This window comes from Xiphophorus maculatus, chromosome 23, assembly GCF_002775205.1.
Source record: "Xiphophorus maculatus strain JP 163 A chromosome 23, X_maculatus-5.0-male, whole genome shotgun sequence".
Taxonomy (NCBI): Eukaryota; Metazoa; Chordata; class Actinopteri; order Cyprinodontiformes; family Poeciliidae; genus Xiphophorus; species Xiphophorus maculatus.
The window spans coordinates 30,356,866-30,362,865 of NC_036465.1; positions in this window are offsets into that span (position 1 = coordinate 30,356,866).

Sequence of the window (6,000 nt, forward strand, 5' to 3'; positions counted from 1 at the left end):
CCTTCCAAAGTTGGTAAGTTACACAGTAAACGTTGATCTTGACACGTTTCCGTGGTGACAGCTTTGGGAGAGCTGTGGTTCAGGAGGAAGAGCAGGTATGAGGTTAGGTTACCAACACTGGTACCACTAACTAAAAGGTTATGTTACATCTAGCTCTAACATTGGTTCCTCTAGTGATAAAGTGTGATACCAACATGATAGTTACCAGAAGCTAATGCTAAAAACTCTAACTTTAATTCAAATTCAGTTCAGTTCAGTTTTTATTCTTATTCCAAGGGGAAATTTGTTTGCAGCAAGTATCAGAAATACAAAAAACAGAAAACATTGAAAAAAGACAACATCTTTATTCTGTCAGTTCCACACAACTCCATATACTAGGAGAAATAACTCATGCCCTAGTGCATTAAGTGCATTGAGCTCTCAAGATAATAAGAATATAAAGTATGTATTTCAGAAACCTAAAAAGTGCTCTGGGTATTGCGGTCTAAGCCAGGGAGACTAAGTTCAATGGCTGCAGGAATGAAAGACCCCTGACCACGCTGGGTTCTGATCTTAGGCATCCTGAAGCGGCCGCCAGTTGGAAGATCAAACGCAATGCAGAGTGGATGTTCAGGAGAACTGAGAATCAGTTTAGTGTTCTCACACACTTTGAATATAAACTGTATGTTGGAGCTGGACTTACGTCACTCTAATTACCTGACCACATTAGCGAGCCTCATCAACCTAGAGTAAGGAAACCAAACCAAGCCACACTACAATAAGAAAGAACAGAGTCAATAGAATATAGTCATCAATAAATGACACACTTTAAAAGAACTGAACCTGAACCTTTTACACAAACAAAGAAGGCAATAAGCTGGTGTTAGTCCCAACCAGTAGGAAAACAAGAATGGGTCACCATGGGTCCTGAAGTTAACTCTCATCAGAGTCCATTGCAAAGATTGTGAAGGAGGTACAACATCATAAATATTGACCCTGCAAATAAACTTGATGTAGTTGATAATGAAAGTTCTGAACTGGGTCCTTCAGTAAATCACAGAAGAATCCACCCATCCACAGTTTTTTTTTCTACACACCTTTTTAGTCTGTGCAGGGTGGTTGGAGTGCTGAGACCCGTCTCCAGCAGCAACCGGGGAAAACAGGGAGAACAGGCAGACTGTGCAAAAAGAACCAAGTTCTAACCCAGGTCCTTCTTGCTATAAGGAAACAGAGAGAAAATGTTCTCAATGTTTTGTCTGGTGGAAAAATGGTCAAGAAGAAAAAGACTAACACCCTGACACCTGGGTGCCTCAATGTGAGGTAGGGCAGCCCAGGGGGGCTCCTCTGCATGGAAAACTCTGTTGCTGTAGACAGAGAATGAAATGTTCTGAATCTCTAACACTTAAAATAAGTTTCAATCATAAATAAACTTTCGCTGGACTGATCAAATTGCAATTATTGTGTTTCCACAGACTCTGTAGTCTGCAGGCAGCCTTTAGAGAAGCCACTAAAACGCTGTTCTGTGCTCTGACCAGCAGAGGGTGCTGTTGCTCTGTCCTAAGAAAATGTTTCATCATTCTTGGAAACTAAGCCCATTAATGTCTCCCCTCTTCCGATTTGTCACCACATTTTCTCCATCTACAACCAAAATAATTATTCATCAAAAAAACTAACAGACACTGACTGAAAAACCCTAAATGCAGGGATTACAGGATTATTAGAGGAACAAAAACCTCAGGGATTACTTGATTCACTCTTGATTCAGCCTAAGGCCAGAAGTCATGGGCATTTTATTTCAGCACCCTAAGAGGTTCCGCTTTTTTGGTTTTCTTGTCGCAATGTAAGGGCAATCCATACTCCAACCTGTAAAACATGTGGACTGCAGTATGTGGGGGAGACAGGAAATATTTACTCAACACAGACATAAATGAAAGAAATACACAGAGACACCTTGTTAACCCTTTCGTATCCCATGGATGGGAAGCTGTCATTCAGTCAACCTCAGGAGAACAGCAGGCCAGAGACGGAGGGCCGAGACAAAGTGGAGACCAGACACCCAAAGGGACTGGAAGAAAAATCTTTTTAAAGCTCTCACTGCTCTTATGTTGTGTTCTACATCTACATTTCATTCAGTTTACCTTCTAAACTTTATTCCATTCTTAATTAAATATTTTATGGGGGGTTCTGCTATTTTATCGTCTTGCCCTGACCTCCTGATTCCTAACCCTAAAGTCTCCCTGAGCCCTTCACCTTTTGACCCTTTTGATGACTGCTAGCCTGAAATTCATAATACAAAACATATAAATACCTCTATAAAATTGAACAACTAGATACATACTATAAATACATGTATTTACTATTTTACAAGACCCAATATGAGCTGTGGGATCGGAGCAGGGAGGCAGGAACAGTGACGGCCACAGAAATGAACTATGTTTCCCCTGAATCAGCATTTCTTCATAAGGAGTAGTGGGTTCTGACATCATAATACTGTTGGACAAATGGATCTTACAAGGTCAGAAATGCTAAAACATACACCATGCTGAACGAGTCTGCTGCCTGCTTATTAATGCCTCTTTCTGTTTTACTTGCAGCTTTAAAGCACAGATCTAAATTCATTTGACTCACGTTTGTTCTGGACTGACTTTTTTAACTGAAGCTCCATCTGAAGTGGACTGGAGAGATAAAAGCCTCACCAGTGGGGGCGCCAGAGAGTTGAAGATGAGAAATGACTTCTTTTTTTTTTGTAATTTGGACTCATTACCCAGAGAAACAGAAACAATCTATTTATGCTGTGCTTTAATTGTATGCAAGTGAGGCACAGTTACAGTAAACTAGGAAGTGATTTCAAAAGTGATAATTATTGTGGTCAGGAAAAACACCTGCACTGGTCATTGTAAAAGGAATTAATGTCATCAATCACTGCACAACATTTCCGGAATAGAATCAGTACTAATAGACCCCAGAGACAGAGTCAGTGCTCAGCATTCACTGCAAATAAAACCTGAAGATCTAACTGAAGGTGAACAGAAGACTGTCAAACCTGCAACAAGCACAGAACAACCCAGAGCCATGGATGTAGAAACGTTTTTACGTTCTGCCGTCTCAATGACAAAGATTTGCTAAAAGCCCTAAAATTAATTAATTGATTATTAAAGCAGCAAAATCACTGAAAAAAAAATGATGAAATAAATTCATATCAAGTGCAGCAGACAGCAGGAAGGTCAATTATGAATGTAAAAAGATCCAAAGATTACTGTTGGTGATTCCAGTTAAGACTGGGATCACCAAGTCTCCATGAAAAACACATGGTGCTAACTACATGCTAACTACATGCCAACAAACTATTTAGGAGGCATGATCTGTTATGTCTCATCATCACAAACAAGTAAAATCTGCTTCGCTTCACCATTGGATCTTTTAGTGGGATAATGGTGCCTCACAGAAATGGTTCATCAGACAAGATCAGCAGCGTTCACACCAACACATTCTCATGATGCTCAATTTAGATTCTTTTTAGTTGCTAAAATCCAATGTTAGGTTCTACTTATTAGACGAGACTGCAAGGAGACTTCCATGGAACTGTTCATGACCCCAAAGCGACCCAAATGCGCAGAAGAAGAAGGTTGACAATTTGGATGTGTTAATGGATGCTGCCCCCTATTGAGGATTGTAAAACTTATTTAGCAGACAGCATCATCACAAAATCATAACATGACTAAGGATTCTGAACTAACAGCAATGGACTTTAGTGGAGCATTGACTGCATCTTCTGTAGAGAAGTCTTTTTATATGTCGTATATGTAGTATATATATATATGTATATACTACATTTACTACATATCTGGAAGCTTGTTCTATGTTAAATAATGCCACAGCAGCTCTTGAAGTCTTGTATAAAACATGTGAGTAGAAAACATTGCTTTAGAGGAAATAAAGCAGGAGAATGCAGACATGACAAGGATGGTGAGAGAGAACGTGGATGTGTGGCTTTCACTGTTCAGTTTTGTGTCATAGCTTGGGGCTGTTGCACTCATCAGAGCTGGTTATTTTTTCCCCTGGCACTCACAAGCAGTATGACTGTCAGAGTGTACTCGAGAGCTGCTTGGTCAGACGGCCCGCGAAGCAAATAAGTTTACCAGAAAAGTGGTGAGGGGAAATTGCTGGAGCGAGGGAAAAGAAAGTCACAAATCTACAGCACAATCTTGAAGCCTGTGATATTATTTAAATGTGGAGCAGCAAAGATGAACAAAGTGTTGAATCAGTGGTTGGATTGCATAAACCCCGAATGCAGACCTTCTCTCCTCTTTCATTTAGGCTAATTTAAGCTCCATTGACTTGCAGTGCAGTATAACAGATACAATCAGTTCCCCTGAAACTGTGCAATGATCTCATACTGGATCAGCAATAGAGGATATGTAAGGTTGTGAGTAAAACCTGCACTATATTAGGCCATGTTGCATAAACCATAAGATAAACTGAAGAAGTACAGAAAATATAACTTTTAAATAAATGTTTGTGAATAACAATTCTGCAACCAAAATGCTTTTCTTGGTATGAATCTGGATTTGGGGGTTTCCCTTAGCTGTTCCCATCAATAACAATAACAGGAAAAATACTATATCACTCTGTGAGGTGAATTTTATTTCAAAGTTGATTTACTGAAATAAGAATCATTTGTTAATTTTTTTTTGAGCGAAACCTGCAAATAATTTGATTAGGAAATAATTATGGCACTAAATACTCATACTTCATGCTTTTCAGATGTAAAAGAAAGACTTAATATAGACACTGTATAGTGTCTATATGAAGTCTTTTAATATACTTAAAACACTTAATATAGAGTGTTTTTTACACCTGATAGTCCAGTAGACTCAGTTTGATTCAGGACCAAAATGTCACCTTCTGTTCCATGTTCAGCTGCTGTGATTATCTTTGACACTGCAGTGTGTCAAACAAACCAAACTCTTTGAAACACATTTTTTTCCCTCTCTGGAAACTCTGGAAAACATTAAGAGACCACTTAAAAATGACCAGTTTCTCAGATTTTACACTTTATAAATATATGTTTGAGTAAAATGAAAATTGTTCTTTTATTCTATGAACTACTGACAACATGTCTCTGAAATTCCAATCAAAAATTTAGTATTAATTAGCAGAAAATGAGAAATGGTCAACGTAACAAAAAAGATGCAGTGCTTTCAGACCTCAAATAATGCAAAGAAAACAATTTTATATTTATTTAGAAACAACAATACTAATGTTTGAACTCAGGAAGAGTTCAGAAATGAATATTTAGTGGAATAACCAGGAAGTTTTCAATGGGCTTCAGTGCAGTAGATCTTCAATTTCTCCAGAAATTTACAGTATATTAGAACTGCACAAGAGTTCACTTATACAGAACCAAGATCCAGGTTTTGTTGTCTCAGAGTTCACATTCACACCTCCCCAAACACACCGGGCTTTATGCAAAACAACTAGAGCTGAAATGCACTGATTACTTTGGACTGAATTATTTGACACCAAATGAAGACTCTTAAAACCTTCAAAGTTTTGTGATCATCAGAAACAAATGATTCTCACTTTTTGTCCAATATATAACCAAGCTACAAATCGTTACTTTCCCAAATCATGGTCCAAGTCATTTGTTGCCAAAAGAGATTTTTTTTTTTTTTTTTAACCTAAGTCGTCTTTTGGCAAAAAAAAATATTTAAGACATTATTTTGGAAAGGTGACACAGTGGAAACATTGAATCAAATAAATAAATATTCCTTCTGAAACGTTATATAAAAATAAAGTTATTGCTCTTTGCAGGTTTTAGTTGGTGTTTAGTGTTTTTTGGGTATGATAACACCTTCTAAATCTAAACTGGTCAAAAAAAGTTTTATTCTCAAATAAGTTGCAGATAAATGTGGTTCGGATGAAAGGCCTTATCAGTTTGAAACACAGAAACATCTCTGAGTTTACTTGTACTGCCTGTGGGACATATCACCAGTGTAGAAATCCTTATTCTCATTCTGC